At 41.5% G+C, this 19,867-nt stretch overlaps 1 protein-coding gene and 2 long non-coding RNA genes across 12 annotated transcripts in view; all 3 read left to right on the top strand.

The window, feature by feature from the left end:
• LOC147348197 (uncharacterized) overlaps positions 1–4,230 on the top strand; it is a 544,560-nt gene extending 540,330 nt beyond the window's left edge. For 4 of the 10 annotated variants that reach the window (XR_015151169.1, XR_015151168.1, XR_015151183.1 and 1 more), the window contains 2 exons: positions 3,594–3,666; positions 3,830–4,225. The gene's annotated coding sequence lies outside the window, so the exon portion shown is untranslated. Of the gene's footprint in view, positions 1–3,593; positions 3,667–3,829 lie in introns of all 10 variants that reach the window. The other 6 variants (XR_015151182.1, XR_015151167.1, XR_015151184.1 and 3 more) reach the window with 3 other exon arrangements.
• A 3,036-nt stretch (positions 4,231–7,266) lies between these two features.
• On the top strand, positions 7,267–11,790 carry LOC147348196 (uncharacterized). The gene is made up of 2 exons (XR_015151163.1): positions 7,267–8,993; positions 11,516–11,790. It is a non-coding gene; the product is annotated as an uncharacterized LOC147348196 (long non-coding RNA).
• Positions 11,791–11,985: 195 nt separating this feature from the next.
• On the top strand, positions 11,986–18,274 carry LOC147348195 (uncharacterized). Its single transcript, XR_015151164.1, has 2 exons — positions 11,986–12,867; positions 15,915–18,274. It is a non-coding gene; the product is annotated as an uncharacterized LOC147348195 (long non-coding RNA).
• The last annotated feature ends 1,593 nt before the right edge of the window (positions 18,275–19,867 follow it).

Below are 19,867 nucleotides of genomic sequence, written 5' to 3'. Positions count from 1 at the left end.
TTCCCCGGTGCTGCTAGTGGTAAAGAACCCACTTGCCAATGCAGGAGACGTAAGAGACGCAGGTTCGATCCCTGGGTCGGGAAGATCCCCTGGAGAAGGAAATGGCAATCCACTGCAGTATTCTTGCCTGGAGAATTCCATGGGCAGAGGAGCCTGGTGGGCTACAGTCCATAGGATCACAAAGAGTCGGACACGACTGAGCAGCTTAGCATGCACGCGCATTTTCAGTATTCATACATATTGTAGTGTATATCAGCATTTTATTCCCTTTTTATGGCAGATTAATGTTACATTGTATGGATAGACCACATTTTGTTTATTGATTCATGTGTTGACAGACACTTGGTTTGTTTCTACCTTTTGGCTTTTGTGAATCATGTGGCACTGAACTTCGTTGTATGAGGATTTGTTTGAGTTCCTGCCCTCGGTTTCTCAGGGTATACATGTAGGAATGGGATTTCTGGACTACACACTTTTTGAGGAAAAGCTGGTTTCCACAGCAGCAAGACCGGGTGTTTGAAAAGATTACTCTGGCTACAGGGTAGAGACCTGATGAAAGCTAGTAGATAATAGCTAAGAACTACGAAAGTTAATAGTAGTTGCCACTGGACACAGGGAGGATCAAATGGTTTGGTGGGATGGAATTCACCTTTTTTGAATATGAAGTATGTATCATGAAGCATTAAAGGGTGTACAATCAAGAGCCATGTGTCATGGTCAAAAGACCACTGAATATGACACGTATAAACATGGATTTCAGTCTTTCTGAATCACACAGTAACTAGGTCATTGTCCGTGAGCCTGAGCTGCTGGCGTAGGCCTTGGCTTTCCTGTAAGCAAGACTAATCACTTGTATTAATTCACCTTGGTCATTAAGAGCCTGTGATTAGAAATGTAAATGGCTGGGGAAATTTAATCCTTCTAGACAAAGAACTTAATCAGTACTCTGTAGGATCCTTTAAGTTCAAAGGTTTTATGTAATCTCATGCAGACCTTTTAAGTTTTGCTTTGTTACTGCATATTTCAGTGTGATAGAAGTCTTTGAATTTAAAGGAAGTTCAAGAATGTCTTTTGGGGGAAAAACACGTTGACCTTGTCTGCATGGCTACTTGTGTTTTTGTATTAGTTTGTCCATCTAGTAGGTATTTGTAGCCATTTTGTAAAATCTCTTTTTAAAAGGGTGAGGTGCAAGAGAGAGGGGATATATGTATACACATAGCTGATTCACTTTGTTGTACAGCAGAAAGTAACACAACATTGTAAAGCAATTAAATATAAATTAATAATTTTTAAAAAATGGTGAGGTGATGGTCATACATATCTATTTAATTCACTGTCTCATGCTTGAAAACATTTGGTAAATATTTGTTGCCTGTAGGAGTAAATAAGATAACATTGAAAAAGGCCCAGCATTCTACTGCTAACTTGGGAAGCTTCAACTTTCCTTTGTAAATTTGTAATGGGAATTAAGGTGATGTTGCAATAATCTGGGATGTTTTGGAGACCATTAGTAGGAGTATTCTAGGAACCAGCTAGAATGCAGATAAGTCTCCCAGATTTTCTGCTACCTAGAAGATAGCAATAATAATGTGCTGACTTAGCTGTGATGAAATTGTCATACCACAAAGGAGTTGTGTTTTTATTTAATGAGGTTGAGGTCATGGGCCATCTTACATGTCTTTGGTTCTTCCTTCTCTTTTGGAAAACCATGGAATAGGAGAATTCCCTGGTATTCCAATGAATAAGACTTTACCTTCCAGTGTAGGAGGCACAGGTTCAATCCTAGGTCTGCAAACCAAGAATCCATATTCTTCAAGGCCAAAAAACCAAAACATAAAAGAGAAGCAATGTGTAAAAAAATCAATGAAGACTTTAAAAATGGTTGACATCAAAAAATATATTTAAATAAAAAGAAAGCAACCCATGGAAATAAAGTTAGTATTTTAAGAATTATGTTGTATGAGAAAGGTTATCCTTGATCAGAAGTATGAATATATTCATACTTGGGCCCTCTACAGCCAAGAGTATAAATTTTCAAATGTTTTGTTCTGAATTTTGTCTCTGAGCCAACTGAGAAACCAAAATCATGGTCTTGCCTCCACTTTCTCTGTTCTCTCATCAGTCCCTGGACCTGGGGTTGGGGGTGCCGTGCTGTCACTTCAGTGGTGCCCAACTCTTTGGGATCCCATGAGCTGTCACCCACCAGGCTCCTCTGTCCATGGGGATTCTCCAGGCTAGAATACTGGAGTGGGATGCCATTTCCTCCTCAGGGGATCTTCCTGACCTCGAGATGGAACCCAGTGTCTCCTGTGGCTCCTGCATTGCAGGCAGATTCCTTACTGCTGAGCCACTGGGGAGGGAATGACAAAAACTGGAGAAACTGTCACGTGAGACTACAAACCCATTCGTGTCTCTTAGAGAGAGGATCAACTATAGGAGTTTTCACATCCTCCAGGCCTAGATACTGTATCACAGGGGTTTTGGATAATACGCTACAAACACACACACACACACACACACAGAGTTCATGATTCAATGTTTATTGTTTGCTTTATAAGGTAGGTACTGTTATTCCCATCTTTGTTTTACATTTGGGGAAATGACTTTTTAAAATGTTTTTCTAGAACATTTAAATAGTAATTTTTATTGGCATAGAGTTGCTTCACAATGTTGTGTTATTACTATTTCTGTTGTACAGCAAAGTGAATCGGCTACACATATACATATATCCCCTTTTCAGACTTCCCTCCCCTTTAGGTCACCGCAGAGCACCCAGCCGAGCTCCCTGAGCAGGTTCTCACTAGTTGTGACTAGTTCTCAACTAGTGCTAGTTCTCACTAGCAGAGTACGTATGTGAATCCTGATCTCTCAATTCATCCCACCCCATCCTTCCCTACAATTATACTGTTTTAGACCTTGTACCATCCTAGCTGTATCTCCTTTTACTTTGTTGTGCAAGCTGGAAGAAGCCAAGGCTTTTTATCTTGGGAAATGAAGGCACTTGTTAGAAGACTTGTGCATTTCTGAATAAGCAGGGCCTCTCACCTGGGGGCGCTTTGTGTGCGTATTGTTGGCACAGATGCTGATGTGGGCCCCTTGCTGCTCTTCTCTTCCTGAAGTTTGACAAGGTGGGCTGGCCTTGCTGAGGCTGTACCTGTGTGTGGTTGCATTCTTAGATCTCCTAATCGGAGCTGTTGATGGGATTGCCAGCACTTTTTCAGAGTTGTTGAAAAATGTAATAAAGTTTTACTAAAATGTGCCATCTACACATACATAGAAAATTCGTATAGTGACTGGACATATATACTTGCAGAGAAGATACTACTTAGGCTTCGATGCTGCATTTATGAATCACTAAAAACCCTGTCATTTTCATAATTAAAATGTCATAATATACTAACATATGTGTAGGCGGCTATATTTTTTGAAACAAAACTTGGCATGCATTTTGTGACTGCTCAGGATATATTGGTAGATATGGGCTCCAAAGAGCATTCTGAAAAATTCAGGACTTTTATGTATGTGAATGTTTTCTTAGTCTTGGTGTAAGTTTCAGGGATAACGGAATTTTCTTCTTCTTCTTTTCCCTCCAGTGGTTAAACTATGTGTTGAGAAAATGTTACCCTTTCTATTTGTTGGAATGGATACCCTTGAATCAGCTTACAGGTGGGTCTTTAAAGACTGCAAGTTGCTGAGGGGTTTTGTAAACTCTGCCTTAGTCACAGAGCAGCCCTTGCATGTTCCACTGGTACCCACTGAACCTTAAGGTAGGCTGTGTGACAGTATGGATAATAGGGCCCCTGACTAACAAGGGACTAACTTCACACAGGAGGTAAACAAAGGCAGATCCTGGAGGCCCACCATGCATCCGGCAGCTCAGGACAGTGGGCACTGATGAGATTCACAAGAAAAAAAAATTTGGTGGCTGAACAGCCAAGCTCCCTGTTAAGCACAATGCAAAGCAAAGCACCAAAGCTGTCGCTAAAGGCATCGGTGAGTTTCCAGTGAAGAGAATGCAAACTAGTAAACACTCAGGGGTCTGATGACTGCAAGTGTCCTTTGAAGCAAGTCCAGGAGTCACGGTTTATACAAGCAGAGCTTCCTTCTCCTCCCAGGATTATGACCCTCAGAAACCCAGAGGAGAAGTACATTTCAATTTGTTTTACTTTGCAACTAACAGTCCAGTGATGTTTGTGGCATTCATGTGATTTCTGTTTCTCCAATAAATTCAGTTTACAATATTAGAAACCTTATGCAGATGAAGAAAGTCTTTTCCTATATTGAACCACATCACCTGTGTAGACAGATTAGTGATGGTACAAACAAGCTGATTTTTAACGTGTTTGTGTATGCTGTCAGTTCAGCCATATCTGACTCTTTGTGACCCCATGGACAGTAGCCCACCAGGCTCCTCTGTCCATAGGATTCCCCAGGCATGAATACTGGAGTGGGTTGCCATGCCCTCCTCCAGGGCATCTGCCAGACCCAGGGACTGAACCCCCCTCTCCTGCATCTCCTGCATTGCAGGCGGATTCTTTACTGCTGAGCCACAAGATAAACCTTTTTAACATGTTTGAATACATGTAAATATAAATAAAAAATCATTAAAGATTTCTATACTTTAGAACTCAGAACAAACTGGTATCATTTAACTCAAAATCAAAAATTACTTAAAAAAATTCTCATCAGCAGGCAGAAATTAAACAACATATTGGAAGCATATATATTTTTAAGTGGAGTATAATTGCTTTACAATATTGTGTTAGTTTCAGCTATACAACAGAGTGAATCAGCTGTATATACATATACATATATACGTCATTGCTCTTGAACCTCCCTTCCACTTCTCCCAACCCCCCCCACCAAACCCCACCCCCACTTCCCACCATCTAGGTCATCACAGAGTACGGAGCTGAGCTGTGTTATATGAGGAAGCATATATTCTTTAAGAAGGAGGAAAGAAAAGATTTTCATATAAGCACTAACATTTCATTTGAGAAAGTAGGTATTTTTCTCTCTTGTTCGTTTTACCCTCTTTCTGACTCGAGTTAGACTTGGTGCTTAACCAATATCCATCTCCATTCAGCCCAGTGAGTGTATTTGTGAGTGAGTGAGTTGGGGTGGGCTGAACGTGACCTTCAGAGTTGAAGATTATGAAGAAGAAGAGGGATCCCGGGAGAATAAAGACAGCTGTGCTTTGCAGCGGCTGCTGCAGGTTCCTGTTGCTGTGTGACAACCCCCTTCAAGCTAAGTGGCTAAAACATGCAGCAACTGCTTAGTCTGCTGAGAAATCTGCAGTGTGGACAGGGCTCAGAGAGAACAGGGCTTCCCTGGTGGCTCAGATGGTAAAGACTCTCCCTGCAGTGCAGGAGACTTGGGTTTGATCCCTAGGTTGGGAAGATCCCCTGGAGAAGGAACTGGCAACCTACTCCAGTATTCTTGCCTGGAGAATTCATGGACAGAGAAGCCTGGTGGGCTACAGTCCATGGGGTCACAGAGTCAGACACGACTGAGCGACCAAAAGTTTTACTTTTTTCAGAAGGAACAACTGATTTCTACTCAGATGGGCTGACTTGAGTTGCTAAGAAGCATCTCTCCATGTTGTTTAAGGTCTTCTATGCATCATCTCAGCCTGCCTCTTGAGAAACCTGTATGCAGGTCAGGAAGCAACAGTTAGAACTGGACATGCAACAACAGACTGGTTCCAAATAGGAAAAGGAGTACGTCAAGGCTGTATATTGTCACACTGCTTATTTAACTTATATGCAGAGTACATCATGAGAAATGCTGGGCTGGAATAAGCACAAGCTGGAATCATGATTGCCAGGAGAAATATCAATGAGCTCAGATATGCAGATGATACTACCCTCATGGCAGAAAGTGAAGAGGAACTAAAAGGCCTCTTGATGAAAGTGAAAGTAGAGAGTGAAAAAGTTGGCTTAAAGCTCAACATTCAGAAAACAAAGATCATGGCATCCAGTCCCACCACTTCATGGGAAATGGGGAAACAGTGGAAACAGTGTCAGACTTTATTTTTCTGGGCTCCAAAATCACTACAGATGGTGACTGCAGCCATGAAATTAAAAGACGCTTACTCCTTGGAAGGAAAGTTATGATCAACCTAGATAGCATATTGAAAAGCAGAGACATTACTTTGCCAACAAAGGTCCATCTAGTCAAGGCTATGGTTTTTCCTGTGGTCATGTATGGATATGAGAGTTGGACTGTGAAGAAGGCTGAGTGCCGAAGAACTGATGCTTTTGAACTGTGGTGTTGGAGAAGACTCTTGAGAGTCCCTTGGACTGCAAGGAGATCCAACCAGTCCATTCTGAAGATCAGCCCTGGGATTTCTTCAGAAGGAATGCTGCTAACGCTGAAACTCCAGTACTTTGGCCATCTCATGCGAAGAGTTGACTCATTGGAAAAGACTCTGATGCTGGGAGGGATTGGGGGCAGGAGGAGAAGGGGACGACAGAGGATGAGATGGCTGGATGGCATCACTGACTCGATGGATGTGAATCTCAGTGAACTCTGGGAGTTGGTGATGGACAGGGAGGCCTGGCGTGCTGCGATTCATGGGGTCGGAAATAGTCGGACACGACTGAGCGACTGAACTGAACTGAACTGAACGCATCATCTCTGTGTGGTCCCCTCTCTGGTGTTTCAGATCTCCAAGGGTGAGTGTTCTAGAGAGAAGCTAGAAGCTACAAGGCCCTTCACGGTCCAGCCTTGGATCTTACTCTGCATCTCTTCTGCTGAATCCAAGCAGGACACTAATTAAAGGCGTAAGAATGAGTTTTTTGAAAAGATTATAGCTGTACAATATTGAGAAGTACAGAACAAAATACAACTCTCAGGGGACAACTGCTCTACAATATTGTGTTAGCCTGTACCGCACATCAACATGAATCAGCCACAGGTATACATATGCCTCCTCCCTCCCAACTCTCTCTCTGTCCCACCATAGGGGTAAGAATGGATTTTAATCCACAGTAACTACTGCAGTAGAGCAGAGAGTCCAATGTGAACTGAACTCAACTTCAATTCATACAGAGGTGACTGTTTACTTTTTAAAGGGAGAGTAAGGGAATAATGAGGGGAATGAGCAGGGTCTCAGTAGTCAGTGAAGTGGAAAATTATATAAAACAGAAAATGTTAGCATCTGGGTTTGCTAACTAAAGCTTGTGGAAGTTAGGCTGCTGCTATCTTCTCATAGAGGCTGGGATTCAGAGATCCTGTCTTCATGTGTTGATTGGAACAGTCAAATTTTTTTTTTTTTTTTTGGCAACCTTGAGTTTTCCTAAGCAAGAACTCTAAGGAAGCTGAGGGTCATCCTAGGATGTGGCTGGGAGCTGCTTTCCATTCAAGCCTTTGTAGGTCAGGGTTGAAGCTTGAGTTGAAAAGGGGCTCAGAAGAGCCCTCCCTGAGAGTGACAAAGGAGAGCATCCTTCTCATTAGAGAGGGCCAATTTTTAGAAGAGAAGCACAGAAGGGTGTGACTGTCCGGGGTGCAGATTTCTGGGTGGGACGGGGCATATACAAGTTTGCCACAGGAGTTAAAACAGGGTTTCCAGATTCAAAACTGGCTCAGGTCTTTTAGGTCACATGACCTTAGACGAATTCCTTCCTACTGAAGCTTGGTTTCTGTGCTAACAAGAAGGGAGATAACAGTGCTAGTCATGTCATAGAAAGTTATGTGGATTCACTGAGACAGACAATGCTTGGTACATAGTAAGGAACGTGCTCCAAGGTCATTCTCATTGTTGTCAGTATTAGGATAGCAGTGATGTGGTAATTTATATAATAATATGAATTCTTAGGGGAAAAAGGTTTTCTTTGTCACAGAAGACCACTGAAAATTGTCAGTATCCTTGTCTTCTCTGAATAGAATCCAGGCTCCAGTAGCTATACGTGTAACCTCCATTTCTTTCCTCCCTTGCTTCCCATACAGGAGAATATTCAAAGGGGTGTTTCTGCCATAAGGTCACCTAGGGGCAGTGTGCTCAGAATTCAGGTTAGATCACAAATGGACACCTTCCTGGCTGAATGTCTGAACAGAAAAATGATTATTTCAAGTGAATGTGAAATTCACACCTGTGCACTTTGCACAGACGTGCAGCATACATGTCCAGATTGTTTTTTCTGCTCTTCTTAGAGACTCATACTGTGCTTTGGGCATTTCATATGTAGAATCCACTATTTGTAACAGGACAATTGTTGTGTATCCTTCATCAGTCATGGTCAGCTAGTTCATAGCTGGTCAGTGACTTCATAGCGAGAGAGTTGTGTGGTCTGTACCATTGTCAGCACATACTTGATGTTGCGAACAATCAGATCTTAAGAGGTTCATTAATCAGAACTCAGCAGTGTTCTGGCCTTAAACAAGTGTTCCTTGATTGTACAAGCTCTGAGGACCTAGAAACTCACTGAAAATGACTGTAGATGGAAAATATTTAAGCAACGTATATGAATTTAAATGTGAACTACTCATCTATGGTCAGTAACATAATATACATTCACTGCAAAATCACCTCTGTGGAAGAAAGATCAATTAACAATCAAGGTAAGGAAAAAGAGAATTTCATTCGAACCCAACTGAGGATTATGACCCAGGAGACAGATTCTCAGAAAGATCTGAGAACTGTTTCACCCGTTTACAAGTGAAAGATAAAGTTGCATAGATTTTCGAGACAAATGATTATACATCAAAAGGATACACTGGTATTTTACATCAAGTCCATCAGGGATACATGGAATCCAGGGTGTTGTTTGTTGTTTAGTCATTAAATTATGTCTCTTTTGCAACCCCATAGACTGTATCCCACCAGGCTCCTCTGTCCATGGGATTCTCCAGGCCAGAATACTGCAGTGGGTTGTCATTTCCTTCTCCAGGGGATCTTCCTGACCCAGGGATTGAACCCGAGTCTTCTGCATCTCCTACACTGGCTGGCAGATTCTTTACTGCTAAACCATCTGGGAAGCCCTATAATTCAGGTAAGTAGGGACAGAGCAAGTAGCAAGTCACCCTGACCCCCTGCAGAGTTGAGAAAGAATGCTGTTAAGAAGTTACATTGCTTGCATCAGAAGAAAGGAAAAGATGGTAGCTTTCTGGTCCATCAGGCAGTTCCATCTCTGAGGAGGTCTGGTTAGTGTGGGTGCTCACTAGGGCAACAGGGAGGAGGCCCAGATGGATACACAAGAGAGAATTTTATGTCTGAATTTCCTTGTCCCACCTTAAAATTTTATTTCACCACCTCCAAGCAAGGAAGAACATGTCAACAGCAGAAAAGACAAGCACCTTTATGTCAAAGGTAGGTGACTTTTGTAAAACTGACTTGCGTCATCATGGATGGCTTTCACCTAGAACCTTGTTGATGTTAGATCATTTCTGAAAGCAAGGATTTAGGAAATGCTTTTTTTTTTTAATTTTTTTTTTTTACATTGGAGGATAATTGCTTTACAGTTGTTGTGCTGTGTTCTGTTGGTTCTCCCGTATGACAAAGTGAATCATATATATTCCCTCTGAGTCTCCCTCTCACCTCCCACCCCACAACTAAGTTTCACCTCATACTGGTCAGAATGACATCATCAAAAAAATCTACAAACAAATCCTGGTGAGGATGTGGAGAAATGAAACCCTCCTTCACTGACTGGTAGGGAATGCTACTTTCAATATCAAATAAACTATGGAGAACTATTTCTTATATTTTCATTCTCACCTTCTAAATGCCCATTTTGTAAAGCATTCCAGTATTTCACATTTGCCCAAGAACATATAAAACTTAAACAAACTGAGCTCCTAAAATATTCTAAAAAATAGTTGATCATATAATATTTGTGTTGACTTTACATACCTTTTCTTTTATAGGAAATATAAACTCAGTTTGGCATTAATACCAATTATCTTTATTTAAGGCCACGTTTTCCCCACAGCTGAGGTGCAGAAGGCCGATCAAAGTTATAAATGAAGTGCCTAACTCCCAGAGGCACCCTGAGTTATAATAGACTTTGAAATGAGAAATCTATGAATAATTCAAAGGTGTGGGTTCTCTAGTCGGGGGAGTATTTCCCTTAGCACTACACAATAAAAAATTTAGTTTGCTTTATCTTGAAGGTAGGCAGACTAATGGACTGGAACCAAATGTGGACCACTGGATTTGTTCTGAGGCTTTTATCAGTTCTAATGGAGAGAGATGAAGAGGTCGTGCTTCATATTTTTGATAAATCACACAAGTTTGGGAATATGCAATCATGTTGCTTTGATTATTTTCTGCTTAAAATTATGAAATAAGCTGGTAGTTGTAAATACAGATGAAAGGTTTCCTCATACCCAAACTACATGATTGCTAGTTTACACCTCTGGAGGGGTGTCTGAATAATTGTGAATATTTAAGAGTGTACAGCCTTTGTCATACATGAGGATGCGATTTCCACAGGCTATCACTCTTTCTTTGCGTATTTTTCATACAACTGCTTATTTGGATTGGTTCCAGGGATATGTTAGCTGGTTAGCACGTGAGTAAATATGGGCTTGACTTGTGACATAAGTGTCAGAGCCCTTCCTCAAGGCCTAGGTTGGAAGTGGATTCCCATTTGGTGGAGCGAGTCATGCTCTGGGACAGATTCCTCTAACTTGCCAGAAATGTAAGCATTTTATTTGTTTAGAGCTGTATAGCTGCACCAAGATCTCAAGGCCCTTGAGATACATGGAAGCAGAGCTTTGCAAGGGGATGACTGTGATGATCATTTTTGGACCTGGGTGCTGATTTCAGCTTTTTTTTTCTTTTTCTTTTGCACAACGCAAGTACAATCCCAATGTACAGGCCTGTGACATCACCAAAAAAGATTACGTCCTATGATACAAAAATGATAACAATATAATGGTTCCACTCATGTGATTGCTGGCAATGAACTCTTCTTGTCCTATCCCCTCACATATTTCTGGGAGACCCCAAAGAGGTAAATGTTTCATTTATGATCACACACTGAGCTGTTTTCAGAGGACTTAGCTATGTCTGCTCTTCCTCTTTGGGTCTAGTTCCTGCATCACTGATCTTTTGCCCAAGATGTGTACAGACATTATGACATTCATTCATTTAAAAAAATTTTTATTGGAGTATAGTTGATGTACATTGTTGTGTTGATTTCTGCTATTCAGAAAAGTGACTCAGTTACACATATATTCTTCACCATCATGGTTTATCACAGCATACTGAATATAGTTCCCTGTGCTATTCAGGAGGACCTTGTTTATCTACTCTGTGAAAACATATATATTTATACATAATGGTTTGTATCTGCTAATCCCAATACTTCCCTCCCCTTGGCAACTACAAGACTGTTCTCTGTGTGATTTTGTGTTTCACAGATCCACTTGTGTCATACTTTATTTCGCATGTAAGTTACATCATATGGTATTTAAGATACTCATTCTTGAGTTGTGTATTAGCTCTGACAGCAGCAAATACACCTCTGAGTGTATTTAACTTAACACAACAAATGTTGATCTTTCACAGGTGTAATTCGTGCTCCGTGTTTCCTCGGCAGCCTTCCTCTACATGGTGACTCAGGGATCCAGGAATTTTCCATAGAGGGACATGGGAAACAAATGGCCCCAGAAGTTACCACAAGGAAAGGGTAAAGCTGTATGGGCAGGTATTTCCCTGATTCCTTTACTCAGAACCCAGTTCCATTTGCTCCAACCTAACTGCAAGAGAGGCTGTAGAAATGCAGTCTTTCTGTGCAGTCCTGGAGGAGAAAAAGGAAACACGATTAAGTAAATATGTAACACAGGGAACCAGAGCATTTCCGAGTTTTGTTCCCGTGCCTTGGCTATTATAAATAGTGCTGCAGTGACCTTGGGGTGCAGGTATCTTTTGGAAGGATGGTTTTCTCTGACACTCCCCTACCCAGGAGTGGGATTGCTGGATCTCATGGTAGCTCTATGTTTCTTTTTAAAGGAACTTCCATACTGGACTATGTTTTGTCAGAACTTCCCTTGTAGCTCAGTCGGTAAAGAATCTGCCTGCAGTGCAGAAGACCTGGGTTCAATCCCTGGGTCGGGAAGATCCCCTGGAGAAGGAAATGGCAACCCACTCCAGTATCCTTGCCTGGAAAATCTCATGGACTGAGGAGCCTGGTGGGCTGTAGTCCATGGGGGCCTAAAGAGTTGGGCGCGACTAACACTTACTTACTTATACTTACATACCTGGATCCTGTATGGAATACTGTTCTCCATAGTGCATGTTACCAATGTACATTCCCACTAACAGCGTAGTTTTCTTTTCTGCAGGCCTTTGTAGCATTTATTGTATATAGACTCTTTAATGACTGGCGCTTCAGCCTATCTCGTCGTTTTGATTTGCATTTCTCCAATTGTTAGGGATGATGAACATCTTTTCATGGCATTTTTTTTTCCCTGAAGTGTGAGAGGATAATTTAATTCTTGAAATTGGCTTCATGAGACTGGCCTTGGGTTGAATTACCTCCCGCAGGGCATTTCTTGAGGGCAGGGGTCATTTACAGCCCCACTGGCCTTGAGACATTTGAGTGCCCCAAAATGCGTTTTCAGGTTGTAGTTGCATGAAGCATCCACAAGGCGGCAGCACTTCCTCATGCCCCAGTCTGGTAACTTGGGCAACTAGAGCCTTAGAGAAAGTCCTATTGTGTGATAGTAAATTCCAGTGGAAAGTGCCTGAACAAACAGCCAGGAGAGCTTGTATCTTATTACCTCTTCCCATCTTACTGTTGCCCACCACCCTCAGACAAATCCCAAGCCCTGCAGAAGTGCTGTGCTGAGAGTGCTGGGGCGGCCCTACGGAAGGAGGCTGGGAGTGGGTACCCCACCACCAGGAGACTTGGAGACCAGGTGAGTTTGCTCCTCCATCCTTTGGAGGTGTTGGGCTTGGCTTAGTTGCGGGAGTGCCAGCCTGGATCTGGGGCCCCATCTGAGGGGCCCAGGCATTACAGGTCTAAGGGCGGGGCAGGGAGTGCTCAGGTCAGTGTACACCCTCCCTGGCTCCCTCAGCCCCAGGACAGCCCAGCCTTGGGATGGAGTCTGCTCAGGATCCAGGTATGTGACACCACTCTGGGTCATCTTTCTTTACACTTTATCCCTTTCTCTCTCTCCTCACTCTCTTCCTCTCCTTCTCTTCTCTCCCTCTTCTCTCCTCTGTTTCTCTCTCCCTCAATCTCTCTTCTTCATTCCCTTCCTGCCTCTTGCTGCCTTCCTATCTCACCTCTTCCTTTCTCTTCCTTTCCTTCCTCCATCTTCTCCCTTCCTTCCCTTTCTCCTTCTATTTCTCTCTCCTCTCCCTTCCCTTCCTTTCTTTTCTCTCTCCATTCCTCCCTTTCTCCTTTCTGTCTCTCCCTTCCCTCAGTCTCTTTTTCTCCCTTTACTCCTCCATCTTCTCTTCCTTTCTTTCTCCTCCCCTCTTCTTTTCCTTTTTCTCCATCTCTCTGTATCTCTCTTTTACTTCTCTCTCTCAATCACTTATCTCTCCTTTCAGTGTCTCTCCCTCTTCCTTCCATCCTCCCTTCCTCTCTCTCCCCTCTCTCTCCTTTCATTTTTTCTTTTCTCCTGTTTCAGCCTTTCTATTCTTTCTTGCCTCTGTTTTCCTTTATTTTTTCCATACTTTCACTTTCTCTGTACTTCTCTCACTTTTAAAATCTTTCTCTTCTTTTTTTCTCTCTTCTCTTTCTCATCCCTCTCTTCCTCTCATCATCCCTGTTTTCTCTGCATTCATTCCCTCGTCCTTCTTTCCTGTTTTCCTATCTGATTTCCCTTCTTTTTCTTTCTCCTCTCTCCTGCCCTCTCTTTATCTCTGGCACTCTTCCTTTCTCCTGCTTCTCCCCCTCCCTTCTCCATTCCTCCCTATTTTCTCTCTATTCTTTCTCTCTCCACCTCATCCTTCCTGTGGTCTTTGTCTTTCTTTGCCCCTCTTCTCTCCCGTTGCCCCTTTCTTTTCTCTATTCCTATCTCTTTTTCTCCACTTTCTCTCCCCCCTTTCTCACCTCTCCCTTCCTTTCCCCCTTTTCTTTCTCCTCTCTCCTGCTCTCTCCCTTTTCTCTCCTTTCCCTCTCTACTGTCTCTTCTCTCGTCTCCTTCCTTTTCTCACCTTTGTCTCCATCCCTTCCTCTCTCCTCTTTCTCTCCTCTGTCTCTCTTTCCCTTGCTGCTTCTCTTTCCTCTCTCCCTTCCCTCCTTCCTCCATACCCTCCTCTGCTTCTGCTGTCTTTTGTTCTCTTTCTCATCTCTCCCTTTCTTACTCTCCCTCCCTCAATTGCTTGCTTTCTTTCCCTTCCTCTCTCTCACCCTGCCTCTGTCTCATCTCCCCTCTCTCTCCTTCTTTCCTCCGTGTCTTCTTTCTCCCCCTTTCTTGCTCTTTTTTGCTTTCATTTCTTCTCACTCTTCCTTCCTTCCTCTCTCCCTTTCTTCCCCCTTCATTTCTCCTTCTCCTCTTCAATCCCCCCCTTTTTCTTTCCTTCTGCCTTCAGTTTCTCTTCCTGTCTTCTCTTCCTTCCTGTCTCTCTCTCTCCTTTTCTCCCTTGTCTCTCTTCTCTTCCCCTCTCCATTCTTTGCTATCACTGTCTTTCTTCCCTCTCTCCCTCCCACCCTTCTCTTTTTCATTTTCGTTTCATTTCTTCCATCCTTTCACAGCATATTTCTCTCCCATTCTTTGGCTTTTTTCTCTCTCCCTTCCTCCCTCTTCCTCTCCATCTCTCTGTCTCTTAATCTTTCTCTCTCCCATTCTATTTCTCTCTCTTCCTTGTCTCTTTCCCTTCACCTCTCTTTCTTCTTTCCTTTCCCTCTTTCTATTCTCTTCTCCCCTTTCTCCCAGTTTCTGTCTCTTCCTGCCTTCCTCTCTCAATTTTCCCCTTCCTCCTCCGTTCCTCTGTTTCCACTCTATCTTCTCTCTCCTTCCTTCCCACCTCTCTCTCTCTCCTGTTGTCTTTCTCTCCCACCCCATTTCTTTCTCTCTCTGGTCTCTTTCCTCTCTTCCTTCTCCTTCCTTCCCTTCTTTTCCTTTCTCACATCTCCCTGTTTCTCTCTCCTCTTTCGCCTCCTCTCTGTCCCTTAATCTCTCCCCCTCTTTATTTTCCCTTCCTCCCTTCTTTTGTTTCCACTCTCTTCTGGCTCTCTCCTTCTTTCTCCATGTCCTCTTTCCCACATCTTTCTCTTCTGTCTGTTCTCTCTCTGACTCACTCTAATCTTTCTCTTCTGTCTTCCTCTTTCTCTCTTGTCTTTCCCCTCCTTTTCCTTCCTCTCTCTTCCTCTTTTCAATTCTTTCTCTCTTCTTCCTTCCCTTTTTGCCTTTTCTCCCCTTTCTCCCTGTTGCTCTCTCCCTTCCTCTTTTTTTCTTGCCCTTCCTACCTTCCTTTCTGTCTCTCTCCCTCAATCTCTCTCCCTTCCTCTCTCTGTTCCCTCACATGCAGCTTCTTCTTAGTATTAATCTGCAAACATAAGAGGAAACGGTGGTCGGGAGCGGGAGTCTGCTCATAGCACATCACTGTCACCAGAAGGGCTCTGAAACACGGGTTTTACCTTTTTTTCATCTTCTTCAGAAGAGTGTGGTGGTATTGCAGCCAAGGTGGAGCTGGTCAGTTGTAGAGACTTTGACCTATTTTCATTCAATATTCTATTGTCAAGCACCATTAATATGGATTATTAATATGGATTAGCAGATACCATCATAATAAAAGCAGTAACATTTTAAATGTAAATGATATAAAAACTAGACTGATCAATAATAAAACTGGGAACTATCAGAATGAGTATTTTTAAATGTAATAAGACAGTATAGCATTCAAAGAAAAAGATTCCATTCAGTACCAATAAATCAACACATGTGCAACAGTGGCTTAAAATGGTGACTTCATGCTTCTTCCTGCCTATGATTATTTACTTTTATTTAAGTCTGTAGGTGTGACTTCCCTGGAGGTCCAGTGGTTAAAACTCCACATTCCCACTGCATGGTGTGCAGGTTCAATTCCTGGTCTGTGAACTAAGATTCTGCATGCCACAAAGTGTGGCCAAATGAATAAGTCTGAATTTAGGTATTTGTTGGTATTGGTTCTGCTTCTTGATGATACTGAGGCCATAATTTCTGGAATTTCCCTGTCCTTTTATATTTTTCTCCTGTGGTTACAGAGACCACATGATGTGGGATATTACAACAGATTGAATGTATAAACAGATAGTAAAATACAAGATTATGGCGTTTTTATATACATTTTTTGCTTTGGAAAAATATTTTAATATATTATTTCTGTTCATAGATAATGACTGTATTGTTACTTTTAAATACGTTAAAAATACTAATTTAATTTAAGGTGTTTCAGATTTAACTTCCAAAACAGTAAATATTTAATCCACAAAAGGAAAAGCCTTCCAGGGGAATCCTCAAGAACTATTAAAAGTATTTGAAGATTTCTGAGACCAACCATCTTTGGAAAACCTGCTTTATAAAAATAAGGCTAGTGATTCATTGTTTATCATTCATGATCTTCTCAGTTTATCCTTTGGCTATTATATATTGTGCTTTTAGTTAAGGGAATTTTAAAATTTTTATGGAGTTGTCAGTTTAGCCCCTATATATCTTGTGGGTTTTTTTTTTTTTGGTTAAACGTATCTCACATTTCTGTTTTTTAGTGCTTAGACATATTATGTTCTATAGTATATGGATTTAACTTTTGTCCACAAAGTCCAGCTGTCTCAACATCATATATTGAATGTCATCCTCTTATACTCTTGTCATTTGATAAATTCCAATGAATGATCAGGATTTTAAATAACCTCTGATTTTCCCTCTAGTGTTTGGATATTTCTGTGCTAGAACCAGACAGACAGCTCTCATGACCACAGCTGTAAAATATGATTTTGACACCCACCTTTTTCGAAAAGAGCTCTTTCTTCAATGTCCTTTCCCACAATTGTACAGATTATGCTCATCTCCTTATTTTTCCAGATAAAATTCAGAGTAACTCTTAAGTTACAAAAGATATACAGTAATATGTTGATGAGAACTGCATTGGAAAGAATTAACTTCTTTATACTTCTGAGTAGTCTAGTAATCCTAGCCATTAGTTCATTCTTATACGTATTCAGTAAGTATATTCTTATAGATGTTACAGTTTTGCTAGATTTTTAGGAATTTACTGTGTTCTTGTTAACTTTCCAAAAACATATGGTTAGACGTTTAGAATTCTCCATTACTGCAATGCCACAACCAACCTATTTAAGTGTCCCCACTCATTCTCAATTTTAGGGACCTATTTTCATCTGTCCACACTTAACATAATGTTAATCTTTCATTATCATCATCATTTTCATTATTATTCATCTTTCTGTACTTTTCCTGTCATGCATTAGAAACTCTGAGAGTGAATAATATTCATCCTTCTAACATAAATTTTCAGAAAATATTTCTAAAATGTACCACTATGCCCTGTTTTCCTAAGGTATCTCTTTTTCTGGGATCTACCTTCTTTTTTCCTAGGTTCCCAAGAGATTTTTGAGGCAGTTCTTTTCCTTTTTCATTCTTAGAGGTTCTTAAGATCGGATTGCTCCAAACAGAACTGAGCAGCTTAGTGAATGCACAGGATAATGTGAACATCATGTACTTTCCTGGAGTAAAAAGGAAATAGATATAGAAAAACTTGAAAAGAATTTCAACACTCTTAGTGGTCACGCATTGTGCAAAATTGTCTGGCCTATATACTTCTGGGCTAATCCAGCGCTTTCGGAGAATAAATTTAGATCCTTTAGCAAAAACTTCAGATGTAATTCGAGTTTTATGTAAGATGCCCTGAAAGAAATGGTTTACTTAATTTATAAATTTAGCTTTCTTGCTTATGGGACAAAGAAAGCATATATAATGTTCATAGCAAGCAGCATGGGCTCTTTCATTTAGCTATTTAACTCAATTAACATCTAATGGTAAAACAACAGCCTAAAATAGAGTCAAAGTTTTATGCTCAAAGCCCCACATCACTAAGTGGGGCTTGACTTAATTACAGTTTCAGCTCTCTCAGAAAGAGAATCTTCAACCAGTCAATCAAGGGTCTTCCATATCACAGAGGCCTCTCATCCCATAAAGGAAAGAAAGTTTGCAATCACCAACTGCTTCGTTTTGCCTAGTATAACTCCTTGTTCGTGCTCCCTTTTGTCTATAAAGTTCTTTCATTTGCCCAGTTCCTCAAGGCTTCTATCTGCTAGATTGGATACTGCTCAATTTGTGAATCATTTAATAAAGCCAAGAAGGTCTTTACATTTTACTTAGTCGACTTCGGTTGTTGTTAAAAGTTTAAAGGTGCCGATGGGATCCAAAGGCCACTGACTTTGGACAGCTTTGGCAAGGCAACAACTAGAAACACAGGTATTGGTACCCACAAACACTTTTTGTTCTCTTTTTCATGATTTCCAAGAGCCTGGGTTAAGTTCCTCTCAAATCCAAGTTCTGCTCTCTCTGCACTGAGCTCCTAATCTAAATGGCCTTCCAGTCCGGGTTAATGGCAGTGCTGGGAGGCTCTACTGGTCCTCAGCCCTGGGTTAGTCCATGCTCCCAGGGCAGAGCCTGATGGGTCACCTTGAGCTGGCAGATGGCTCCGTCTGGAACCTGAATCTTCAAGCCTTGGTTAGTCTGCATTTGTGGGGGTCTGCTAGTTGGCTCGGTGCGTAGTTCCACTTTGCAAACGTCTGGTGGTGTGCACCTACCTTTGCTTGGCTAGTCTGCAGTAACGCCTCTTATGACTGTGGACACCAGCTAATCAGTTTCCTTAGTTACTGATGTTTTCTGCTAATGTGCACATGAGATAAAGGGATAACAGCTCTATCATAACAGGCCTCTGGGAAGCCAGAGCTGCACAACTGACAGGCACGGACTGGGTTCATAAAAAATGTTAAAGTACTTACCTAACTGTAAGATTCCTGAGCTAGGATAAGTTGGTCTCGGAATGGGATAGGTTGACAAGAGGTCACCTGCCAACCTGGATTTGGGTCATTTGTAGAGATGCAGATGAACCTAAAGCGTGTCATACAGAGCGAAGTCAGTCAGAGAAAAACATTGTATGCTAATGCATATGTGTGAAATCTAGAAAATCATATAGATAATCTTATTTGCCAAACAGAAATAAGGACACCGATGCAGAGAACAAACATATGGATGTCAAGGGGGCATGGGGGCAGGAAGGAAGATTTGGAAGATTGGGATTGACGTATATACACTACGATACTATGAACAAGCATAACTAATGAGACACACTGTAAACCACAGAGAGCTTAACGCTCTGTGGACCGTAACGGGGAGGAAGCCAAAAGGGAGGGGATGTAGGTATATATACAGCGAGTCATTTTGCTGTGCCGTAGAAACTAACATTGCTTCAATAAAAAGACTATGTAAAAGTAGGCGAGGAAATTGAAATAAGTGTTTGCAGAATGAGGAAACAAAACGTAGGACAAAATCTGAATGGATATAAACATGTTGTAGAAGATTTGTGCAAAAGGCGTCCTGGGCAACGAATTTTATGTGGGGTCAAGCTGGCTAAGACTGGAATAGATTTTTTAAAAAATGAGTTATAATATCAAAAGCACGTTGATATAAAATTAAAATCTGATTGTCTGTTAAAAAGTTTTCTCTGACTTCTGACCTGATTTTGGTAACACATTGTAAACATTTCCTTAACTCTATGGAATCTGCCTGGACAGCAGAGATTTCGTATCTTACCCAGGTTTACTGTGCTTTGTGCTGTCTTTATCAGGTCTTTGATGGCCTAAGAAAACTGGATCTCCTCAGTATTCAAAAAGGCAAGTTTAATTCACAACTGTATAGTCAAGTGTGTTTCCCTTTGCCTTCTATTGTCACTTTGGTT

The sequence above is a fragment of the Bos grunniens genome, chromosome 22 (assembly GCF_055505025.1).
Source record: "Bos grunniens cultivar Pamir isolate PY7600 chromosome 22, Bosgru_T2T1.0, whole genome shotgun sequence".
Classification (NCBI taxonomy): domain Eukaryota; kingdom Metazoa; phylum Chordata; class Mammalia; order Artiodactyla; family Bovidae; genus Bos; species Bos grunniens.
This window is presented reverse-complemented; position numbering and strand designations above follow the sequence as displayed.